A 26,586-nucleotide genomic window follows, 5' to 3' on the forward strand; every position below is an offset into this window, starting at 1 on the left:
ACTATGGGACTCAACTGCTGCGGTCATAAGTCCCCTAGAACTTAGAACTACTTAAACCTACCTAACCTAAGGACAGCACACAACACCCAGCCATCACGAGGCAGAGAAAATCCCTGACCCCGCCGGGAATCGAACCCGGGAACCCGGGCGTGGGAAGCGAGAACGCTACCGCACGACCACGAGATGCGGGCAATAATTGAGGTCAACTTTATTTGTTATTGAGCAGGGTTTTGGGCTCAGGAGTCCTTAAACCCTACTATGAGGGTTACATTGTGTTTATTTTATTTTCATTTATTGAGGGTCCTGCGTGGTAGCGCGAGGTACCTTTGCCTTGCGTCACCGTGTTGGTGCCACACATCCAGCTCATTCACGGTGTCTCGATGTGGAGCGAAGTTCCCCACATTTGTCGATAAGTCTTCTAGGTGATGCTTGGATGTCTTTCTTTATAGTTCTCATGTTGAGTTCCCTGTCAGGGTCTACCATTCTCGACCACATGAGTGCGCGGAGAATGGTGAGGAAGTACATATTCTGGATAGCCTGAAGAGGTTTGAAGTTTGAGGGACTCACACCACCCCACGTTGAGCATCCGTATAGGCAAAGTACTTGGTTCTTGTTTGTAGTTGCGTACTAACGAGCAATGCATAGAACTGGTGCAGAAGTCCGCTTCTGTCTGACTTGTGGTTGGAAGAACGGCGTGCTGTCGGGAATGACTCCGAGGTATTAACACTATCTCCTTCCAGTTTATAAGGGCCGATTACGGAGAACCAATCTGTCTCCGAGATCCGGGCGCCGGCGGGTGAACATTACAGCCTTCGTTTTTTCGGGGTTACGTTTAATCCAGTTTTGTGCTGCCCATTTTTCGTTAATATCAGCTAGCCCTGAAGACGGCCTGGGGTGGCGGTGATGCGTCTGCTGCTTGTCAAGAATGTCGTGTCCACGGGAAATTGGGCTAGTACAGCTTGTGGTGGGTCGGGGAGGTCTTTGGCACACATGACAAATGACAATGGCGAGAGGGGAGGCGCTTGCGGAATGCCTTCTCTGAGGTGTTTCTTTCTTTAGCATTGGCCGTCAGTCTTGACCATTATCTTTCTGTCGTGAAGAAAGATCAGTATCATCTCAGTGCAATAATCTGTGGGATGTTAGAGTCTTGACGTTTGGTAATTAACTTGTATCGCCAGGCGCGATTTCTGTGTCCAGAAATATGGAGGTGGAGTAGTTGCAAATATTGATCTCGTACGTTACATATTCCAAAACCCATAACAGTTGCGGTTCCGATGAAAGTCTCGGCTGGAAGATAAACTGGCCTGGCGTTGTCACGTCCTCGTGGAAGACGTGTCGTCGAATTCTGTAGAGGAAGACCGTTCAAGAACTTTTGGCACTGTAGATAATAAACCAAAGACCCACCAAGGTAGCCGAGAGCTCTAATGTGCTGCTTCGTGGCCTCTGGTAGGCGCGCTGGCCCCGATCGAATCCGCCCGGCCGATTAACGACGAGGCCCAGTATACTGGCCAGCCTGGATGCGGCTTTTAGGTGGTTTTCCACATCCCACTTTGTGAATACTGGGCTGCTCCCCACGTTCCGACTCACAGACATTTGAAAACGTTCGCACTATTTCATGGCTTACACTCAATGCAGACAGTTGGGGTTCACTACTTACGTCCTGGGGGTGGGGGGGAGAGGGGGGTTCGGGGTGGCGCAGGAAGGGCATCCAGCCACACTCTGTTACTAAAACTGCCAAACCCGTAATAACACGGCCGACCCCGCACTGAAGCAGGACAGACAAAGGCCCAAAGAAAGAAAGAAAGAAATAATAAAGTAATTGGCCCACAACGTCAATTTATTATTCCTTTTTCTACCAAGTCTGTTCACAGAATATTTTACAGACGGCATCCACATTTATACTATTGAATGTATAGGGTGACCAGCAAATAACTACCTGATTTCAAAATTGAATATATGTATTGTGGTGTCTGTTCTTTCAAATATGTCCAAAAGAACAGACACCATTTTGAACTAGCAGCCATAATGAATTAAGTCACAACAAAGGAATTACAGACATTGGCTGTGAGTGGACATTGGTTTAAATCGATGAGGAAAGTTCAAAATTTGTATCAGACTGGGATTCGAACTGGGTCTCTATGCTTACTCTTTCTTTTTAAATTGTTGTATCGAATGAAACAATGCCACAACCAGCAATCGAGAAGGAAACATTGTACCTTTATTTAGATACTTCTTTTATTATTTTAATTTTTGTATCCCAGGAAAAAATACCAATCACATCTGAAAAAGAAAAGAAAGAAATGTAGACTGAACTGTCATCATCGTTACTCTGTTAACGTGAGGCTTACTAGGCACATGCGCTCTCCACTGCGCCAACCGGACTCAGTGGTCACCGCCACTGCACGGACTGCCCTAGCACGCCTCCCTTAAGGGGCTCCGGAACGCCCTATACTTGCAATGTTAAAATAACGCTTATAAATTACATCTTTCCTCACAAAGTATTTGAGGTAGGAAGTTGAACTTTTTACAGATTATTTATTGGAATATGGGCTACAACTTAACACAGGGATTTTACAAAATTTTAGTTCAGTTATTAAAGATGATTTTTTTTTCAATTGTAATTAAAATTCACAACATTTTTTTGCAATTTTTTATTTATATATTCAAAAATATATAGTTTTTTGGAAAAAGGCTGTGTTAAATTATGCGGAAGGTACTGTGTAACATTTACTGAAAGTTTGAAACAAATATGTTTGGAAGATCCTTAGAAAACATGTAATTAGTATGAGAAAATAAAAGTTTTGGGAATCGAGCGACAAAGATTGGATTAACTTTTTAGTGCATTCCAGGTACATAGGATGGATTATCTTCATCCTCTGCAAACTCCTCCTCCAGCTTTCTCTTATTCCTCCTCCTGTTTACTCTTGCTTGTATTTCTAGACTCTTTACAGCCCTGTCTGCAGCCCGAAGGCGTTCCTTGTCTAAAGCAAGCATCGCTCGTACCATGTTAGAACCTATGTTCATTCCCATACCTTTGGCTTTCCAACATTTCTCCTTTTCTTAAAAGCCTTCAGAGGATTTCTAATAACTTTACTTTTACTCATTATTATACTTCAACAAAACAGAGACTCAAGAAACAGAATTAATTACGAATATTTTCGAGATAACGACAGAGTAAATAAACATGAAACAATCGACAATCACACCAGCGATATATATTGAACCATCACAGGTTAGCCACAACACATACTTTATCTCACATCACTAAAATGTACCTGATGAACACGGACGTTAATAATAACACCATTTGACAGCAGTTTAACAGCGCCACAGTGGGTCACGCCCATGTAGAACACATTTCAAAAAAAATTTAAAAATAGTGGTAGTCTTCGGAATTGAATAAATTATATATCTATTAAAAGGTAATAGTCTGCAGATTCAGAAAACGCAAAAAAGTAAAAATTGAACTTTTCATGATTTTGAGCCTTTCCGGAGCCCCGTAAGACTAAAATTGTCAACACATCCGCACACTACCAATGTTGTGCCCCCTGCCCATTATCCTCATTACTCGCGGAATCTCGCCGATTCCAGCAACAGTTCGATCCTGGTATGCATCCACATTGAAGAGATCATTGGCCATCCTCGCATTAATTATACACTGGAGAGCCAAAGAAACTGGTACTCCTGCCTAATATCGTGTAGCGCCCCCGCTAGCACGCAGAAGTGCCGCAACACGACGTTGCATGGACTCGACTAATGTCTGAAGTAATGATGGACGGAACTAACACCATGATTGCTGCAGGGCTGTCAATAAATCCGTGAGAGCACGATGGCGTGGAGATCTCTTCAGAGCAGCACATTGCGAAGGATCCCAGATATGCTCAAAAATGTTCGTGTCTAGGGAGTTTGATGGCCAGCGGAAGTGATTAAACCCAGAAGAGTGTTCCTGGGGCCACTCTGTAGCAATTCTGGACGTGTGGGATGTCGCATTGTCCTTCTGGAATTGCCGAAGTCCTTCGTAATGCACAGTGGACATGAATAGATGTAGGTGATCAGACAGAATGCTTACGTTTGTGTCACATCACAGAGTCGTATCTAGACGTATCAGGAGTCCCATGTCACTCCAGCTGCGCATTTCCCACACCATTACAGAGCCTCCACCAGCTTGAACTGTCCCCAGCTGACATAAAGGGTCCATGGATTCATGAGGTCGTCTGAATAACGGCCGCATACGTCCATCCGCTCGATAGATTTGATACGAGACTCGTCCGAGCAGGCAACATGTTTCCAATCATCAACAGTCCAATTTCGGTGTTGACGGACCCAGGCGAGGCGTAAAGCTTTGTATTATGCAGTCATCAAGGGTACATAAGTGCATCTTCGGCTCCGAAAGCTTATATAGATGATGTTCCGTTGGATGGTTGTTGATGGCCCTGCATAGAAATCTGCAGCAACTTGTGGAAGGGTTGCACTTCTGTCACGTTGAACGTCCCTCTTCAAATAGTTCAAATGGCTGTGAGCGCTATGGGATATAACATCTGAGGTCATCAGTCCCCAGCGCCTAGAACCGCTCGGCCACAACGTCCGGCACGACTCTCTTCAGTCGTGGTTGGTGCCGTTCTTGCAGGATCCTTTTCCGGCCGCAACGATGTCGGGGATTTGATGTTTTACCAGATTCCTGATATTCATAGTACTCTCATGAAATGGTCGTACGGGTAAATCCCCGCTTCATCGCTACCTCGGAGATGCTGTGTCCCATCGCTCGTCCGTCGACAGTTACACCACGTTCAAACTCAGTTAAATCCTGATAACCTGCCATTGTAGCAGCAGTAACCGATCTAACAACTGCGCGGGACACTTGTTGTCTTATATAGGCGTTGCCGACAGCAGTACTCTATTCTGCCTGTTTACGTATATATGTATATGAAATCGCATGCCTATACCAGTTTCTTTGGCACTTCAGTGTATGGCGTGTCTGTTCTTTCGGAATCGAGTCGTGGGGATAATGGGCAGTTGGCATTACATTAGTAGTATGCTGGTGTTGTTGTTATTGTCTTCAGTCCTGAGACTGGTTTGATGCAGCTCTCCATGCTACTCTATCCTGTGCAAGCTTCTTCATCTCCCAGTACCTACTGCAACCTACATCCTTCTGAATCTGCTTAGTGTATTCATCTCTTGGTCTCCCCCTACGATTTTTACCCTCTACGCTGCTCTCCAGTGCTAAATTGGTGATCCCTTGATGCCTCAGAACATGTCCTACCAACCGGTCCCTTCTTCTTCTCAAGTTGTTCCACAGACTTCTCTTCTCCCCAATCCTATTCAATACTTCCTCATTAGTTATGTGATCTACCCACCTAATCTTCAGCATTCTTCTGTAGCACCACATTTCGAAAGCTTCTATCCTCTTCTTGTCCAAACTATTTACCGTCCATGTTTCACTTCCATACATGGCTACACTCCATACAAGTACTTTCAGAAATGACTTCCTGACACTTAAATCTATACTCGATGTTAACAAATTTCTCTTCTTGAGAAACGCTTTCCTTGCCATTGCCAGTCTACATTTTATGTCCTCTCTACTTCGACCATCATCAGTTATTTTGCTCCCCAAATAGCAAAACTCCTTTACTACTTTAAGTGTCTCATTTCCTAATCTAATACCCTCAACATCACCCGACTTAATTCGACTACATTCCAATATCCTCGTTTTGTTTTTGTTGATGTTCATCTTATATCCTCCCTTCAAGACACCATCCATTCCGTTCAACTGCTCTTCCAAGTCCTTTGCTGTCTCTGACAGAATTACAATGTCATCGGCGAACCTCAACGTTTTTATTTCTTCTCCATGGATTTTAATACCTACTCCGAATTTTTCTTTTGTTTCCTTTACTGCTTGCTCAATATACAGATTGAATAACATCGGGGAGAGGCTACAACCCTGTCTTACTCCCTTAACCACTGCTTCCCTTTCATGTCCCTCGATTCTAAAGGTGGCAGGGGTAAAATACAGGGAGCGAAAGGCTATTTACAATTTGTACAGTATGCTGGTAAGGTCACAATTTGCATCTGCCGGGTGGCGGATGGCGCAATCGTGAGCGCATCTGCCTGGTAAGCAGGAGACGAGCGTTCGAACCCTAGACCAGGACAAATTTTCAACTTGCCCCGTCGATTTAAATAAATACCCACTCACAGCCGATTTCTGTAATTATTTTGCGTCTTAAAATTAAATATCTGGAAAACTATGATCAATAGGCGAGTGCAACAAACGGTATGTATATTGTGAAAGCTGTAACAGTTTTATACCGGAGTTTCGAAATAGTTCGAAAAGCTGCTAACAGATGGTGTTGTAACTGCCATACGTTGTTTCTATAAGTAGCGCCACGCAGCTCAAAGCCATGAGTTGCACCGTCGAAAAGTGAAAGAAGGTTAGGGTACCAAAGCAAGACGTTGAAATTATGTATTTTATTTAACAACTTGTTTTCCTGGTACTGGAATGTTACAGGTCAGAACACAGTCATACCGCAACAAGGCCCAGTTTTCGAACGCAATTAACGTTCCAAAAGCGTCCGATGCGAAACCCATTCTCAAGCTCTTCGCCAAATTCGGACGGACAGGCAGCGTGGCTGATGATTTAGCGTGGAATGTTGGGTCCAGAGAAACTGTAGTTACTCCTGGAAATGTCGCCACCGTGGCTGGAATTATTCAGCAAAATCCAAGAAAATCATTCCTAAGAATCGCAGCAAAGACTGCGTTGAGGTGTTCCATCACACAAGAAATACTGAGACAGAGGCTACTCACGTTTCCATTCAAAATCCCAAGCCACATGGCCATACCTGTACAAGCTGTGCGACAGAGGGCTGACTTTGCGAACCAGTTCTCACGGCGACTGGTAATGAAGGATTTGATATTGGCTGCATCTGGTCCACCGATGAAGCACACTTGCACATGAATGGAGTCATGAATAAACAAAACTGGCGACTTGGTATCCCAAAAATCTCCGTTTGAATGAAGCGAAACCACTGTATCCTACAAAAGTTCCTCTTTTAGCTGTGGTATGCAGCAGAGGCATTATTGGCTCTTTTTCACTAGAAAAACGACCATTAGTGAACGTTACGTTGAAGTTTTATTACAATTTGTCAGCAGACAAATAGCGTTGAATGATAGACGCGGCACTGAGTGTTTCATGTAAGGTGGGGCCCGACTATATTACGCCGAACAGGAGTTTCGCTATCTTGACGAATACTCTGGAAACAAGAGTAAGTGCGTTGGATTATTGCAAGTTTATTGTCGCGCGGATGGGTCAGCACCATATTCGTCCGATCTGACCCCTTGTGACTACTTGTAGTGGGGCACATTGAAAGAAACTGTCTATCGGGAGCATCCCACTGCGCTGGGTGATCTTGAATCGGCGATCTGTGTGCCATTTGACTCCATTTCCGATGAGACACTGCAGGCTGCGATGGTAAATTTCATGGTTCGTTTGCGCGGCCTCCGAACCGCGAATGGTCGACATTTCGAAAAAAACTGTAACGTGGTTGCAAAGACTGTTTGCAAAGGACGAGTTTTACTATGAACGCTGATGCTGTACGGGCATCACAGCAAACGGTGCCCTTTATTAGCAGCTTTTCGAACTGTTTCGAAACTTCTGTATAACTTCTGAATAAAGTTCTTAGAGCTTTCACAATAAACATCATCTTGTAAATAAGTTATACACAACTGCAACCAGTCACTTTTTTTCCATAATAATGCTTTATTACATGAACCGGTTTTCGAACCCTTTCAGGTTCATCTTCAGATGATTTCGGGAGGATCCGGGAAGTTACATCATTACTGGTAGTAGCATAATGCTGGGTGCTGGTTCTATGGCAGAAAGATGGGTCACACTTTAATGTATCGTCATGACTATAGCTTATCTGTCGATATGGATGTAAATTTAGTTTTTACTTACTGCGACAGTATAGGCGGCTTTTTTCGTATCAGTCTGCCTCCATTTTGATGTCCAGAACACTTTCACACGTGTGAAAGTGTTCTGGACATCAAAATGGAGGCAGACAGATACGAAAAAAGCCGCCTATACTGTCGCAGTAAGTAAAAACTAAATTTTCACACGTGTGAAAGTGTTCTGGACATCAAAATGGAGGCAGACAGATACAAAAAAAGCCGCCTATACTGTCGCAGTAAGTAAAAACTAAATTTACATCCATATCGATAGATACGCTATAGTCATGACGATACATTAAAGTGTGACCCATCTTTCTGCCATAGAACCAGCACCCAGCATTATGCTACTACCAGTAATGATGTAACTTCCCGGATCCTCCCGAAATCATCTGAAGATGAACCTGAAAGGGTTCGAAAACCGGTTCATGTAATAAAGCATTATTATGGAAAAAAAGTGACTGGTTGCAGTTGTGTATAACTTATTCACATTTAATATACAGTCACGTTTCTAAAATATCCGTAATGGATAAGCATAAACATAATCTTTGTTGCTCTCTTTTATACTTTTTAGTTCTCGAGAACTTTAATTTTAAAATCAGGGACTGTCTCCCCGGGCACCCTGTATCTGCAAAATTATGTCACTGTACGATGCTCAGTTCATGAGCCATGCCGGCATAAACATAGCGATTCCTAAAAAAAGCCAGCGTTCTTAAAAACGGAGCGCAAATTACCCAGACAATACTCATCCCTTGCTTGGTGAGGGCAGCACTTAGCGTACTCCAAAAAACTAAACTTAATTTGTTTTGGATTTGACTTTTTTATAACTCTGTGTGTGAATATTCCAAAACGAATAATAGCCACATAATCAGCGTTTTGCGCACTCAACCATGTAAGTTTTACATGTTTGGCGCCAAATATTTAAGGGTATTACGTAATTTGTAAAGTTATGAGATTTCTGAAACTGTCTTATGCATGCATGGGCGTTCCATTCCTCAAGGAAATGATGTGGCCGGGTTGCTAGTTTTTTCTAATACACTTAAGGAACCCCATCTAAATCAAGTGATACTGAGGAAAGTCTTTCAATAAATAACGCACCACAATTCTTTTCGTGAGAATATATTTACTGTTAAAAGTTATAAGTTTGTGACAGTATCGCTCTCCTACATGCCCTATTTTTCTTATAGTTTCCATCACTTAGTACGGCTTTACGGCAGCGTTGCATAAGAGTATGTATTCTCTGTTGGTAAAAGCTCTTCTCCTGTGCTTCTAGCACTGTTTTTGCAGCACGAGTTACGTTCTCGCCATCTTCAATGTGGCTACCACTTAGAGAAGCCTTAAATGGCCCCAGGGAATAAAAGTCCACTTAGGTCTCCTTGTAAAAGCTATAGGTGGATCAGACAATGCTGTTCAACCCAACTTGGAGGCATGTCCCTGGGTTTTAAGAGTTCTGTATGGAAGTGCATGGTCATGCTGCAGCAAGATTTCTTTTGGATTCTCGTCAGACCGTACACGACGGAAACGGTTCTTGAGTTTGTTCAATGACTTGACATACTCCTCTGAAAGAGTGGTTGGCTCTTTCGGCAAGACATCCACCGTCACTATCCCAAAAGACTGTCGTCATGAGTTTGCAAGCAGAGGAAATAGACTTAATTTTTCTTTATTTTATTTTTTATTTGTTTGTTCTCTGGTGGTGCTACTCCACTGACAGCTTTTTTGTTTCCAGCTCAAAGTGATGCACCCAGTGAAACTTCTTTATTTAAATGAGTGTGTCTGTAATTAAATTGCTGAATGATTGAGGAGATGAAACTTCTACGTTATTTGATTCTGAAACAGCTGAGTAAAACTGAACGTACCGAGCCTACTTTGTCTTTACTTTTTCTTATCATGTCAACATTGACCCACAATATTCCAGCGCAACGTAATCTGACTGCTCAAAGAAATTACAACGTGACTTCAAATGATTGATACAAAAGAATGGCCTTGAATAAGAAGCAATCCTGACAATAACCTATACATTTCAATTAGCACTTACCTCACAAAAATCTTCACTACGCGAACTACTGCAATAAAGCGAGCAACTATACTGCTACCTAAATAAAAGATTCTAACTAATAAAGCCACTAACTACTAATACGCATGTGGTTAGCAAAGGAAAGATTTTGTTGCAAACCAAATAATGTAATTTTATAACTTAATAATGTGACATCCAGTTTAGAAACGAATATAAATCGTCGTTGACATCTAGTACAAAGATATATAATCATGAATAATATTCAATTTCAAGCTGAACATGTACAGATCGTTAGCTTACGCTAACATTTCAGACCTCTACCCTCCATCAATACTAACTTCTTACATCTAACATCCATCACTGCTGGATGTTCACCTCCAACTGCCCAACAGTACTTCCATCACTGCTGGCGACTAACTTCCAGCTGACCAACAGTACTGGCAATTAACTTGCAACGAGTCCAACCAGCCACAGCGTCTCTTACAAAGAAAGCGCAGTCAGAGATCCAATGCAAATCGCTACACAGCGCTGCCAATACAGAAGCAGCCCACACACCCGCAACGACCCGTGATACAAAGGCCTCTTCATTGACCTCATTCTGCTCCAACAGTTCATATGAAATGGCTTCATTTGAATCTTGCGGTCTCTTGTGAGTTTTCGTCCGCAGCTCGTGGTCTCGCGGTCGCGTTCTCGCTTCCCGAGCACGGGGGTCCCGGGTTCGATTTCCGGGAGGGGTCATGGATTTTCACCTGCCTCGAGATGACTGGGTGTTTGTGTTGTCCTCGTCATTTCATTATCATTCATGAAAGTGGCGAGATTGAGCTGAGCAAAGGTTGGGAATTTGTACGGGCGCTGATAACCGCACATTTGAGCGCCCCACGAACCAAATATCATCATCATCTTGAGAGCTTTTGTGGAACTCATCTTTAGAACGTCTCTGAATATCCAAGAGTCTCATCGGTTGCATACGTGCTTCCAATATTCACCGACAGCTGCAGAGCCAATTGTCGAGTTCCGATGCGTCGGTCTGCACGAACAACGGTATCGGCGTGATTTCAACATGACGGTAGCAGGGGCTGTGGCAGGACACCCCGAACGTGCCCGATCACGGAGCTGAGGTTCTGTGCTTCCTGACGCGTTAACTCTCTTTACCCGTCACGCAAGTGTATTACTATCAACCGCATCATTACCATGCATTACTCACCAATGTTTATCCATGTTCACCACGGTTCCTTCCTCCTCAACCAAGAATCCGCTTAAGGCACGTTGCATATGACGAGTGTCTTCAGGCCCCCACAACCTCACGAGTGGTCGACTGTGAAGAGCGGAAAAATTGAATAGCTGGCCGGCGGCCATTAGAGTGGTAAACTGACGCGCGGATTTCGAATGTTTATACATCGCTTTTGGTTATAAAATGCCTTCCCTAGAGTTAGGTCACAAACATAATGCCTCATTTATATACGTTACTACAACATAGTTTTTAATTTATGAACAAACAGCAACTAGTCACTGTTTATGAATTTTTGTTACGTAGTACATGGAATCTGCCGTAGCTAAAAGTTATGCACTGGACCCCTAGCATTTTTCGTAGTTCATTTACGATAGATGTACGCAAAATGCATCAAAATACTATGTTAATAGATATTTTCTGACTCTGCCTTGCTTTAGCTTTTATGACGAAAAGTGCGTTATATATGGCGTAGTGCTTTGGCAACTAACGACCAAATTATCAAGTTTCAACCTAACTTGGACCATGAAAACTACCGATCAGCCAACTACAACAAATAAGACTTCAGGCAGTATCGCATTAGTCACAATATTTACTTTCGAAGATGTACACTTCAGTTTATATGTGTGGTTTTTTCATATAATAAATAAAACTCAACAACTGTTCCGTAGAGAGAAGTTGTGAAATCAGATTACAATTACACACATTCAGTTGCATCTTATAACGATAAAAATGCCTGCTAACTCAAATTTCGTGTTGCTTGAAACTCAACTTTTATAGTTAAAATAAAATGTGGTTCACAAAGAAAAATTTATCTTCTGCTGTATATGGTCAGGAAAACGAAAGATGGATGGAACAGCACCATCTTTCAGCTTCCTGCGATTTACGTAATTTTCAAGGAAACAACTTTCTTCAAAATGATCGGAACATATAAAATGGTATTCTGTCGGTCGGAAATCTTGCCGCCGGCCAGAGTGGCCGTGCGGTTCTAGGCGCTACAGTCTGGAGCCGAGCGACCGCTACGGTCGCAGGTTCGAATCCTACCACGGGCATGGATGTGTGTGATGTCCTTAGGTTAGTTAGGTTTAATTAGTTCTAAGTTCTAGGCGACTGATGACCTCAGAAGTTAAGTCGCATAGTGCTCAGAGCCATTTGGAAATCTTGCCTCCTGACAGCGTGTAACCATTTTTGTAACAGCTGTGGTTTTGACAAAGGAAACCTGCAAATATATGCACAGACATTATGCTAATACCGTTACAAAAACATTTACTAAGCAAGTGCACTGACATAAAAAACAAAATATCCACATACCTGTGAAATGTAATATTCGTTCCTTTCTCGAATTTATTTGTACAATTAATCGCTGCACAACTCTTCACAATTGTACTTCTTTTGATTGGAACGTACAGACAGTAGAATTACGAGTAACAAATACTGTATGTACGCCCCAACAAATATACAACGCTGAATCAGGGTCTTCATAAACAACAGTACTACAGAACACATCAGACTACAACCACTATAATGGCGTCCAGCCGAAGGTTCAAATTATCCCGCGACTGCAGCGCCATCAGTGAGTCTAGTTATTTTTTACAAGGTCTTTGAGTGTCTTGCGTAGACTCCATTTTGATGGTTCACTACTGCTCTGCCATCTGTCGAAATTGTTCGAAACGTCGCACACGTGCAGAACAAACATCAAATTTGAAGTACCTAAAAGACTTTTTTTGTTTAAAAAGTGTCACATATTCAGAGGAGGTGGTAATGGCCACAACTAGAAGAAAAGGTCCTGTTTAGATATAGGCGAATCTGTCCTCTCATTACCGTCTGTTTATTGCTTAGAAGTAGACAGTATAGGCAGTGCTGTACATTGTTACCACGCCTCCAGACACATCCTTCAGCGCTTCTGTGCAACGAATCACGCACTCTTTCAAATAAACCTGGCTCCATTTGGACTGCGTCACACGCCCCTGTAGCGTCTGCACACTATCGATGGGTTGCGATACACCAGTGCCTTTAAATATCCCCAATAGCAGAAATTCAACGATGAGGCCCTGCTACCCGACCCCCTAGACAATCCCATTGCACATGAAACGCCGCGGTGAGGTACTGTCGCACTGTTGTACATAAGCTAAAGTCGTTGTCTTTCTGCAAGGGAAGAATTCTGCTGTAGCACTGGTAATTAATCGCGCAGAAATAGGTGATACTCTGCAACTGGTAATCTGTTTGGTGGAGTATACGGCAATATGAGGCTGTCAGCGATAGATTCCGCCCACACATTGAATGTAAAGCCTTCCTGACGCGTCTCCGCGATTGCTGGAGGATTTACATCTGCCGACACTTGCCTGCGCCATCTCTTGTGAATTGCTGCCTAATCTGTAAATGAAATACAGGGTGCGAGTGGCGGATCTTCAGCGGCCCACATGTTAAAAAGGTACTGGTTTCCGGAAATACGTATATCATATAACCTCTGCAGAGTGAAAAACTCATTCTGGAAACATCCCCCAAGCTGTGGCAAATCGCAGTCTCCGCAATAGCCTTTCTTGCAGGACTATATATGACGGTAGTATCTGTTCCCGAAAGAACAGTTACCGTGGATGACCATGCAGCTTTGCTAGAAATGAAATGATAATTAAATGGACACCCTAGCCGCAAACAGGCGTTGATGTACTTCATTGGGGACATGTTGAAAATATGTGCCCCGACCGGGACTCGAACCCGGGATCTCCTACTTACATGGCAGACGCTCTATCCATCTGAGCCACCGCGGGCACAGAGGATAGTGCGTCTGCAGGGACTTATCCCTTGCACGCTCCCCGTGAGATCCACATTCCCAACATGTCCACACCACTACACTCGTAGTGCGCCTAATAGATGTTTGCCCATCATACTCATTACTCGTGGCAGATTAATCTACCAAGTTGCAGTCAGTCCTTGTGAGGCAAATGAAGAACTACCTGATTGAGAAGTAGCGGCTCCGGTCACGTTAACTGACATGCAGCCGGGAGAGCGGTGTGCTGACCACATGTCCCTCCATATCCACATCCAGTGACGCCTGTGGGCTAAGGTTGACACGGCGGTCGGTCGGTACCGTTGTTCCTTCATGGGCTTTTCGGGCGGAGTTTAGTTTTAACTTTCTCTAACGGATGCGAAAACATAACGGCTGCCACCTGCATAGAGGGAAACGATAATCGTAATAAAATAAGAGAAATCAAGAGTTCACACGGCAAGATTCAATTGTTCGATTTTTGCATGTGCCATTCGCGGATGGAACAGTCGACAAATAGTTTGAAAATGGTTCTTTGAAAGCTCTGGCTAGCACTTAAATCCGAACTGCAGCATAATCATAGAAATGTAAATGTAGATTTCTGCGTGAGACATGAAGTTTTATTTCACGCACTACTCGTTTCGATGATTAACCGTGATCATCAGATGGAACTTGAAAGGCGTCTGCTACATGGTTGCTGACAGTGGTAACCATCACAGATTTCGTGCTGCACCGGTGTGGCGGCTCAGAGGTTACTCTGTGACTTGCGCACTTGATAATTAAGTGACGTTCCAGACGAAGGTACTTACAGTACAAGAAGATCAGCAAGTGTGCTGCATTTCGCCGCTGAAATTCGCATACACTTCTCATTCAACATTAGTCTCACAATGTTGTGGTTATGGACCAAAGAAGTTACGTTATTTCGCCAAAGAATTTGAAACCAAAGAGTTTAATAACAGAATCAAGCAAACAGAAAATTATTATTAAGTCATGCCACAGTGACAACGAGGATTTTGTTCTTTTAAATATAATTTACAACGGTGGGAACTGTTTAAACTACTTATGAATGTTGCAAAATTCCACTGCTGGAAGTTTCTGTGCAGTAGTGTATAAAAATGAAATATAGCTATATATTTTGTGAAACTCTTTACAGAGGCACGAAAAGGCTACGTAAATAATGCGTACATTATAATGTTTCTATCTGAGAGATAAGACAATATATATATATATATATATATATATATATATATATATATATATATACACTCCTGGAAATTGAAATAAGAACACCGTGAATTCATTGTCCCAGGAAGGGGAAACTTTATTGACACATTCCTGGGGTCAGATACATCACATGATCACACTGACAGAACCACAGGCACATAGACACAGGCAACAGAGCATGCACAATGTCGGCACTAGTACAGTGTATATCCACCTTTCGCAGCAATGCAGGCTGCTATTCTCCCATGGAGACGATCGTAGAGATGCTGGATGTAGTCCTGTGGAACGGCTTGCCATGCCATTTCCACCTGGCGCCTCAGTTGGACCAGCGTTCGTGCTGGACGTGCAGACCGCGTGAGACGACGCTTCATCCAGTCCCAAACATGCTCAATGGGGGACAGATCCGGAGATCTTGCTGGCCAGGGTAGTTGACTTACACCTTCTAGAGCACGTTGGGTGGCACGGGATACATGCGGACGTGCATTGTCCTGTTGGAACAGCAAGTTCCCTTGCCGGTCTAGGAATGGTAGAACGATGGGTTCGATGACGGTTTGGATGTACCGTGCACTATTCAGTGTCCCCTCGACGATCACCAGTGGTGTACGGCCAGTGTAGGAGATCGCTCCCCACACGATGATACCGGGTGTTGGCCCTGTGTGCCTCGGTCGTATGCAGTCCTGATTGTGGCGCTCACCTGCACGGCGCCAAACACGCATACGACCATCATTGGCACCAAGGCAGAAGCGACTCTCATCGCTGAAGACGACACGTCTCCATTCGTCCCTGCATTCACGCCTGTCGCGACACCACTGGAGGCGGGCTGCACGATGTTGGGGCGTGAGCGGAAGACGGCCTAACGGTGTGCGGGACCGTAGCCCAGCTTCATGGAGACGGTTGCGAATGGTCCTCGCCGATACCCCAGGAGCAACAGTGTCCCTAATTTGCTGGGAAGTGGCGGTGCGGTCCCCTACGGCACTGCGTAGGATCCTACGGTCTTGGCGTGCATCCGTGCGTCGCTGCGGTCCGGTCCCAGGTCGACGGGCACGTGCACCTTCCGCCGACCACTGGCGACAACATCGATGTACTGTGGAGACCTCACGCCCCACGTGTTGAGCAATTCGGCGGTACGTCCACCCGGCCTCCCGCATGCCCACTATACGCCCTCGCTCAAAGTCCGTCAACTGCACATACGGTTCACGCCCACGCTGTCGCGGCATGCTACCAGTGTTAAAGACTGCGATGGAGCTCCGTATGGCACGGCAAACTGGCTGACACTGACGGCGGCGGTGCACAAATGCTGCGCAGCTAGCGCCATTCGACGGCCAACACCGCGGTTCCTGGTGTGTCCGCTGTGCCGTGCGTGTGACATTGCTTGTACAGCCCTCTCGCAGTGTCCGGAGCAAGTATGGTGGGTCTGACACACCGGTGTCAATGTGTTCTTTTTTCCATTTCCAGGAGTGTATATGTGACAAAAGGGCAGAATTTTAATACGTACAGAAGTCTACAGTTATTACCTAACGATAATTTCTGTGACTATATTAAGAGGATATGAATCATACGATTCGCTAATGACATTGTTGAATGGAATGAGCAGCCGAACGAGCACAGAATATGGACTGAAAGTAAATCGAAGAAAGACGAAAGTAATGAGAATTAGCAGAAATGAGAACTGCGAGAAACTAAACTTGATGGTCACAAAGTAGATGAACTTAAGAAATTCTACCACCTAGGCAGCAAAATAACTAATGGCGGAGGACGACATCAGAAGCAGACTAGCACTGGCGAAAAGGTCTCTGCTGGCCAAGAGAAGTGTACCAGTGTCAAACATAAGGCTTAACCTGAGGAAGAAATAGCTGAGAATGTACGGCTGGAGCACAGCATTGTATAGTAGTGAAACATGGACTGTGGGAAAACAGGAACAGAAGAGAATCGAAGCAATTGAGATGTGGTGCTACAGACAAATGTTGAAAATTAGGTGAGGAATGAGGACGTTCTGCGCAGAATCGGAGACGAAGAAGGGACAGGGTGATACATCTTGGAAGACATCAGGGAATGACTTGCATGTTACTAGAGGGAGCTGTAGAGGGCAAACACTGTAGAGGAAGACAGAGATTGGAATACATCCAGCAAATAGTTGAGGACGTAGGTTGCAAGTGCTACTTTGAGATAAGACGTTGGCAGAGGACAAGAATTTGTGGCGGGCCGCACCAAATCACTCAGAAGGCTGATGACTCAAAAGGAGGTAGGATGTTTGAGGAAATAGTTACACACGTGATACGCGCATGGGTGCGAGTTAAACATCTAAACATATATCAAACACTTCGTCGAAACATGTAAAGAAATTGCTTGCATTTCTTTCAGAATGGTTGTAAGCCTACCGCTCCTGTCTTATTTAAACTTGGATGTTCATGAATAATTATGAACCAGGTTTCGCGCAGAAATTTAACCCTTTTATACTGGATAAGGCCGCGGATAACGCAATGTGACTAAAACAATCGTACTTAGGAGGCGGTAGAACCCTCGCAAGCGAAACTAAAGGAATGAGATTTTCACTCTGCAGCGGAGTGTGCGCTGATATGAAACTTCCTGGCAGATTAAAACTGTGTGCCCGTCCGAGACTCGAACTCGGGACCTTTGCCTTTCGCGGGCAAGGCGAAAGGCAAAGTCCCGAGTTCGAGTCTCGGTCGGGCACACAGTTTTAATCTGCCAGGAAGTTTCGAAACTAAAGGAGTTAATCTGACATGATTCAGAATACTTAAGGTTTGAATACTGATTACCAAGACGGAACAGTGAATTTTCGTCGTGTATTGAGCCGCATGTACAGACTCGACCTCTGCAGGACCAATGTGCCTGCCATTTGTGTCGTGTAGTGCCAGAAAAACCTGTTAACCTATGACTTGGCGAGGGGGAGAAAGTGAGATCCGGTGACATAGTTGCTGCAAGCGCTTGTCTCGTAGTACTCAAGACACGTAGCTTCACCTGTCGCGCTGTGGAAATCTTACGCTGAAGAAGAAAACAGCGGGAGGGTTGCGTATGTGTGTGTCGTTGGTGTTGGGTAGAGTGCGGGTACCTTTTCATGAAACAGTTTTAAGTATGCGCATGCGCAAGTGAGAGATACGCGGTCGTGATCATAGACAGAAGCTAGTACGAAAAGTGATAAATAAATTCACGAATGCCAAAATGATGATCAAAGAGAGGCTACAGAACCAGTTTTACCCTTCAGGGATGATTACATTGCATCAGATCCAAGATCTTCTACGTTTCAGCTTCATATCGTAATAGAAAGAAAACTCAAAAGAATAATATGAAGTTACGGATTGTGATTTGACGAATGAGAGAAAACGATTATAAGTCGCTTGAGTGCACAGGTGTTTCAACTAAAATCGGATGGCGGCTACCACGTACGCTGGTGAAATCGAATGACTACAAAGTTCCCCACAGCAGTGCGAATGAAAGAAGCGACACGAGAAATGAGCGTGACTTTACATAGTTTTAAACTATGATGAAATTCCAGGAGCGTACATTAAACGCGAATGCAAGAGGGGAAGTTGCGGTCTCACCAAATTTTTGTAGTAGCAGCGCACCCATCTCGAAACACACAAACCGTACTCATTGGCTGAGGCGGCAGGCACGAGAGTAAAGTTTCCTCTTATGACACGAAGCTGCCCATCCTCCTACATTTTCACTACGGGTATGCTGTGCTCACAAAGTTGCACCAGAGGTGAGGCGCTGCACCACCCCTCGTCTTGCCCGCTAAACCAACCGATCTCAAACCCCATACAAAAAGTCTTCCACTATTTGAAGCAGCGAATGAAACGTAGCAACCAACATCTCTCCAAGTTGGCAGATTTGCGACATATATTCATCAACGAGTAATTCCACTTGTTTACGGGACGTCTGAAGACCAGGTACTGAATAGAACTGACGAGAAAAGAAATTTATTACAGAACTTGACTAAAAGCAGGGACCAGTTGTTTAGACATACGTGAGGCATCAAGGAAATGTCAATTTGGTGCTGGAGGGAAGTGTGGAAGGCAAAAATTGCCTAGCTCTTAAATGAGTATTAAAAATTTTTAAATTCTATCAGTAATTATATGGAATCGCGAAAATAAAATTTTTGTTGCCACTGTAAGCCTGCAAGATAGCCAACCTGCAACTGAGCTAATGCCATAGAGATGTCGTCCCATACTAGTTGCGATACAGATGCCCTACTGAAATGGGCCGTAGGGCCGACTGCATGAACGTCGATGAAAAATCAAGGCAACCGAGGGTCAGGTGATCACTGTTAAAGCTTAATTATGATTAAATTGTCTCTGTGTTGCAGCAACATTAAATGCCAGTTAGCAAAACGCGTACAGCTAATCAGTAATTTGAATCCCAGTGTTACAAAGGAAAGTGCCCGTTACACAAAGCATAGATACGGATAATGGCAGTGTCCGGTACTTAACTCTGAGGTCCTTGGTACTTAACGACACTTTTCAATTTCTTATTCTAACATGGGTATCCTTGCTGTTCTATGGAGGGAGAGAAAAGGGCACCGAATTTTTCAAAATTTGAAACTGATATCCACAATAATGATGGAAGCTGAAGAAATGAATTAAAATTCGTGCCATGGGTGGGACTTGAACCTTAGTCTGCTTATTTACTGGGCAGGTATACTAGCTGTTACACCACCACAGCATTATAGCTAACAGGCTTGCATGGAAGGGACCGATGACCTCAGCAGTGTGGTCCCATAAGACCTTACCACAAATTTTCAATTTTCCTACATGGACTACCTTGGTCCAGTGCCCCATTGACACAATTTTAGCTTACACCGCCAGCTTATTTACCTCTTCTTAGATGTGGTGTAATGTTTAGCATACATGCCCAGTAAACAAGGAGATCTGGGTTCAAGTCCCAACCACAGCACAAACTTAAATTCATTTCTTCAGCTTCCATTATAATCAGACGAGACTCAAATTTCGCGAGGAAAATTTATTTGTATCAGAACTACAAAGCTTAGAACTGATCAGGTGTAATTTTTAGAATGCAAAAAAAAGGGGGTGATGGCTGTAGTGTTGGGGAGCAACTAGAAGTATGGTCAAATATAGCAACACAGTTTAACTCCACACCAGTACACCGAGCAACAAGGTTCTATATTATTAAACTGTGATCGCTGATGGTTTAGCAGTTAAATGAAAAATACGATTTTCTGTTACAGAAAAGTTCCGTATTATATCCCCCAGGAGACTGAATCCTGATGTGAGTACAATCCTATACACCAGTGACTCCAGGAAATCCATCCAGTACACTTTCAAAACTATCCATCATGGCGTGTAATTCAGTTAAAAAAGGAACCTTTATGTATTGTGGAGACATTGCTGATATGATCCTCAACACATCATTGATGATTCTTTGCGCTGTTCTACAATGTACAGGGTGTTTCAAAAATGACTGGTATATTTGAAACGGCAATAAAAACTAAACAAGCAGCGATAGAAATACACCGTTTGTTGCAATATGCTTGGGACAACAGTACATTTTCAGGCGGACAAACTTTCGAAATTACAGTAGTTACAATTTTCAACAACAGATGGCGCTGCAAGTGATGTGAAAGAGATAGAAGACAACGCAGTCTGTGGGTGCGCCATTCTGTACGTCGTCTTTCTGCTGTAAGCGTGTGCTGTTCACAACGTGCAAGTGTGCTGTAGACAACATGGTTTATTCCTTAGAACAGAGGATTTTTCTGGTGTTGGAATTCCCCCGCCTAGAACACAGTGTTGTTGCAACAAGACGAAGTTTTCAACGGAGGTTTAATGTAACCAAAGGACCGAAAAGCGATACAATAAAGGATCTGTTTGAAAAATTTCAACGGACTGGGAACGTGACGGATGAACGTGCTGGAAAGGTAGGGCGACCGCGTACGGCAACCACAGAGGGCAACGCACAGCTAGTGCAGCAGGTGATCCAACAGCGGCCTCGGGTTTCCGTTCGCCGTGTTGCAGCTGCGGTCCAAATGACGCCAACGTCCTCGTATCGTCTCATGCGCCAGAGTTTACACCTCTATCCATACAAAATTCAAACGCGGCAACCCCTCAGCGCCGCTACCATTGCTGCACGAGAGACATTCGCTAACGATATAGTGCACAGGATTGATGACGGCGATATGCACGTGGGCATCATTTGGTTTACTGACAAAGCTTATTTTTACCTGGACGGCTTCGTCAATAAACAGAACTGGCGCATATGGGGAACCGAAAAGCCCCATGTTGCAGTCCCATCGTCCCTGCATCCTCAAAAAGTACTGGTCTGGGCCGCCATTTCTTCCAAAGGAATCATTGGCCCATTTTTCAGATCCGAAACGATTACTGCATCACGCTATCTGGACATTCTTCGTGAATTTGTGGCGGTACAAACTGCCTTAGACGACACTGCGAATACCTCGTGGTTTATGCAAGATGGTGCCCGGCCACATCGCACGGCCGACGTCTTTAATTTCCTGAATATCAGGTGTATTTCCTGATTGCTTTGGGCTATCCGAAACATACAGGAGGCGGCGTGGATTGGCCTCCCTATTCGCCAGACATGAACCCCTGTGACTTCTTTCTGTGGGGACACTTGAAAGACCAGGTGTACCGCCAGAATCCAGAAACAATTGAACAGCTGAAGCAGTACATCTCATCTGCATGTGAAGCCATTCCGCCAGACACGTTGTCAAAGGTTTCGGGTAATTTCATTCAGAGACTACGCCATATTATTGCTACGCATGGTGGATATGTGGAAAATATCGTACTATAGAGTTTCCCAGACCGCAGCGCCATCTGTTGTTGAAAATTGTAACTACTGTAATTTCGAAAGTTTGTCTGCCTGAAAATGTACTGTTGTCCCAAGCATATTGCAACAAACGGTGTATTTCTATCGCTGCTCGTTTAGTTTGTATTGCCGTTTCAAATATACCGGTCATTTTTGAAACACCCTGTACATTACCACTGTCGACAACAACTTACCCTGCCACACATCACAGGTAATTTTTCAGTCCCTTCATAAAAACTGATTTCTTTCAAAAGCATCGAGAGACGTAAGATGCACGAAGAATTTTTTTACTTATCTTCATTTTCTCGTTGTTGGCTGCAGTTCGTCACGTCTAGGGGTAGATTCTTCAGGCTGTAATTTTTTTTAACTTTGTGGGTTCCAAATAACTAGATAAATTTTAAGTAAGCCTGTTGTATGATTTCCGATTTCACCTTTTTCTTATTATGTCACATTCTTCTATATCACACTGACATCACAATCTCCAATTCCGTAAAAAAGAAATTTACGTTGTTGTTGCCAAACATAAAAACACGCCCGACGCCATCAGAGGAATGAACCATTTGCATATGCCCTTAATGTGATTAAAGTCTGTTCATGAGTAAGACAGGATTAATCTGGTAAGTAGGAAATTCCATCCTTTCATTGATTTGACATACTGACGACCTCACCTGATTCTTTTGAAAGACGAAATCTCCGTTCAAATTTCCTTTACTCCTGATCTTCGAAAGGATTTCCCTTTCCCAGAGGTACACCAATATGGTTGTGGTGACATCTCTTCATCTTCTATGCCATCTGAAACATCAAATCGCGTCACCATCTGAAGACAGTACGTGTGTACTCCATTTTAACCATGATTAATTAAAGATGGACCAGCCTCCAACTTCAGCCAACTTTAACCTTGATTGATTCTCTCATTTAACTTAAAGCGATGTTGGTGCAGTTGAATTTTTTGTTGACCAGAGTTAAATGCCAACATAACTGCGGTTAACTTTTAATCGATGTTGGTGCAGCTGACCCTTAGTCTTACGCTCTCACACAAGCAAATCCACATCTATATTCCGCAAGTCACCTCGTGGTGCGAGGAGGAGGGTACTTTTTGTACAACTATCACTTTCCTCATTCCAGTTCCAGCCGCTAATGGTCCGCCGGAAGAACGATTGTGGGGAAGCCTCCGTGTGAGCTATAACCTCTCTAAGGTTACCTTCATAGCCTTTTCGTGCGGTATACATAGGAGAAAGCAGTATGTTAGTTGACTTTTCTCGGAACGACCGCTCTCGGAATTTTTACAGAAAGCCACGCTATGATGTAGAACGCATCTCTTGCAGCTTCTGCCAATGGAGTTGCCTGAGTGTCTCTGTGGTGCTTTAGCGCCTTCTATACCAATCTGTGACGAAACGCGCTGCTCTTCTTTGGGACTTCTGTACTTCCACAATCAATCATACCTGTTACGGATTCCAGACTGACAAGCAGTATTCAAGAACTGGTAAAACGAGGCTCTTGTACGCTACATCCTCTGCAGGTGGACTAAACTTCCTGAGGATTGTCCCACGAATCTCAGTCTGGTATCCACCTCACCCGCAATTACTTTTATGTTGTTGTTCCACTATAAGTCGCTCCGAACGCATGCTCTCAGATATTTAACGGATGTGACTGCTTCTAGTGATCGTCCTGCAATCGTGTGATCATACAATAGCGAATCTCCCGCGTATCCATGTACAGTACAAACACTTGTTTATGTCGAGGGTCCACTGCCAATCCCTGCACCAAGCCCCGACTCTGTGGAAATATTCGTGCATTTCGTTACAATTTTCTAGCGTTGTGTCTTCTTTGCGTACAATAGTATCATGCGCGAAAAACCTCAATAAACTTGCGATTATCTGCTAGTTGTGTATCGGTTCTATACGTCCAGGAGGAAGGCGTGAAGGGTGTGCGAAGACAAAAGTTCGGTCAGGACGGGCAACTGGAGTGGTCTCTGTCTGGTAGTTACTGGTAGGTGTCTTCCATACAATGCAGCCAACTGTCTTAGGTGTAAATTACCTGCTCTCCTCGCAGTCGACCTATTTCAAATGAAAAACGTACGGGCGCTGCTTTCATAACTCAAAAGTCGTTTTGCGTTTTATTTTTTCCTTATGGTTACGCAAATAAATGACTGTTCCGCAGGACAGAAGCAGATTCATCTACCTTATCATTCATATGTTTAACTTAACCATCGTCGTGACTCGTTGTTCTACAAAATTAAGATTATTACCCAATTTCTTGTGTGAGTGGCCGTGAATGTCCTGACATAAATGAGAATATGAAAATATAATTACAGTTCAGTTTGTTTCCACTGTTTCCATGGCAACATTGGTTGCTGTAATATGCATTACAGATCCCCATTGTAATTTGCCTATTGTAGAATGAAAATGATGATAATTAGTTGTCAAAATGATGATAATTAGGAAATGTGAATTGTAAATTTACTGAACATTTTTGAGTTACAGATTGTTTCGAGCCTTGATTTAGTGCTTATTTCTCAGAATTTTCAAAATTAATTTGCGGAAGCGTTCATTTTATATTATTGCGTTTCTGCAATTTGACTGATTGAAGTGCGGTAGCGGTATTAAACACGGCCAAGACTTCCAGGTAACTGAGTGAAACAGCACTTTTGCGAGCTTCTGTGTTGCAAACTTTGTATAAAAATACCGCGCTGCGTAATTAGTGGTTGTTCATTGGACGCCACGTTAATTGGCGGCATTTACTGTGCGTGACAGCGCGTGCAAAAAGCGCACAGAGGCAGTTTAGATCGCTACTGAAATAAAATTTCTGTAACAAACGCAATGATGTGTACTGTGCAGGTTGAACGTTTTGCGTAGTGTGAGGGGCAGGTCCTGCTTGAATGAGCAGTTCATTTACTAATTTGTAAGTCGTGGAAAGGAATTGTTTCGCGGCACTGCATGTACTAGATTCCAGACCTGTTCTCTGTGTACCCTCCTCCAGTGGTCCATCGGAATTATTTGCAAAGCACGTTGCCACCCCTACTGGTGACGTAAGGCCGTAACGGAATGTAATGGTCCCGAACGTGGCAAGAATAATGGTTGGCATTAATCGACAGGACCATTGGGCGAGGGCACACATAAAACAACTTTGGAATCTAGTGTGCGCAACAATTCGCGTCCACGACGTGCAAAAGTCTCCTTTAAAAGCTGAGCGATGTAAACGATTGTACTTCCATTTCTGTGTCCATAGTACGTAGCTGCAAATGTTTTGTAGCAGACCCACTGTAATCGCTGTATGACGATTAAGACGTCAAATACCGTACCACGCTGACCATATTTAGCAAATAAAAACAAATAACCCACGACCCAGAGTCGAACCCTCGACCTCCTGCATGCTATCCCAAAACGCTATCTACTGTACCAATTGCACGGCACTGAGCTGTTTGCTGACAGAGGTAGTTACCTTATATGTGATTACGGTGTTTCCAGACTGCCAGTCTTTAACGTCCACTTACTGCCTGAAATATTCGCAGGACGAAATTTTGTGACAGACATTTTTGTATTGCCGGTATGTGAGGAATCGCGCTGCGAAGTTCGAGTGCGCGAATTTTTGTTCACCCTGTGTATATGGTGAGTCACGTAAGAGGTAACAACGTTTTCATTTCCTGAAGGGTTACATTTACCAAACCCGGTTATCGGCAAATATTAGAGCATCGAGAGGCACGTTTGGTTTTGTTTGGTTAATGTTTTTAGCGCTAGTATAAACTGAGATACTGGAGTAAGTACGTTTTTTTTTTTTAAAGATGGAACCGTATACTTTATATAACTGCATTCGGTAGCTCTTGAGAAGACAATTACAGTTATATAGCGTTCACAAACTGCCTATTGGCTTCTGTCTCGGGTTCTTCGGCCGACGTTCATCTAATGATTTTTCTGACGTTTCGCCAGCACGAGTGGCTGGCATTGTCAAAGCTTCACCCTCCATTGCCGGTGGTGAACTGGAGGCGAGCTCGCGGCCGCAGACTGTATGTACCTGGCGCGCCAACGTCCGAGGGCTCCTCCACGGTCATTTCCGGTGCGGTTCTCCTCTTGCTACCTGCGACGGTCGTTCGCTGCAGTACGGGAAGCCAGGATCCGTTTACCTTAAGGCTTTCCTCCTCCTTGTTGAAACTGTTCGCGTGTTTTTGGATTTCTACAGCTTCTCGGAACAAGCGCGTGTGATAGTGCTTCTCTACAGCCAGAACTTCCGTGTCGGCGAATTTTATTACGTGGTCGGTCTCATTCAGTGCGTGCTCTGCCACGGCCGATTTCTCCACCTGCCCCAACCTGCAATGTCGCTTATGCTCTTTGATCCTGGTGTTAATGGATCGTCCAGTCATTCCGACATAAACTTTTCCGCATGTGCAAGGTATACGGTATATTCCCGACATTGCAAGTGGGTCTCTTTTCTCCTTCGCCGATCTAAGACACTCTTTGATCTTCCTTGTCGGTTTGAAAATCGTCTTTATACGCCGTGTTTGCGCAATATACGGCCGATTCTGTCCGTCAATCTGGGAATGTATGGCAGAAAGGCCGTACCCGACATTTCTTTTTCTAAGAACCCGAGACAGAAGCCAATAGGCAGTTTGTCAACAAGTGGCCACGA

At 44.0% G+C, this 26,586-nt stretch overlaps 1 non-coding gene across 1 annotated transcript; it reads right to left on the minus strand.

The window, feature by feature from the left end:
- Nucleotides 1-13,874: 13,874 nt before the first annotated feature.
- Nucleotides 13,875-13,949, minus strand: Trnat-ugu (transfer RNA threonine (anticodon UGU)). The gene has a single exon. It is a non-coding gene; the product is annotated as a tRNA-Thr (tRNA).
- Between the last annotated feature and the right edge of the window lie 12,637 nt (nt 13,950-26,586).

This window comes from Schistocerca cancellata, chromosome 8, assembly GCF_023864275.1.
Source record: "Schistocerca cancellata isolate TAMUIC-IGC-003103 chromosome 8, iqSchCanc2.1, whole genome shotgun sequence".
Lineage (NCBI taxonomy): Eukaryota > Metazoa > Arthropoda > Insecta > Orthoptera > Acrididae > Schistocerca > Schistocerca cancellata.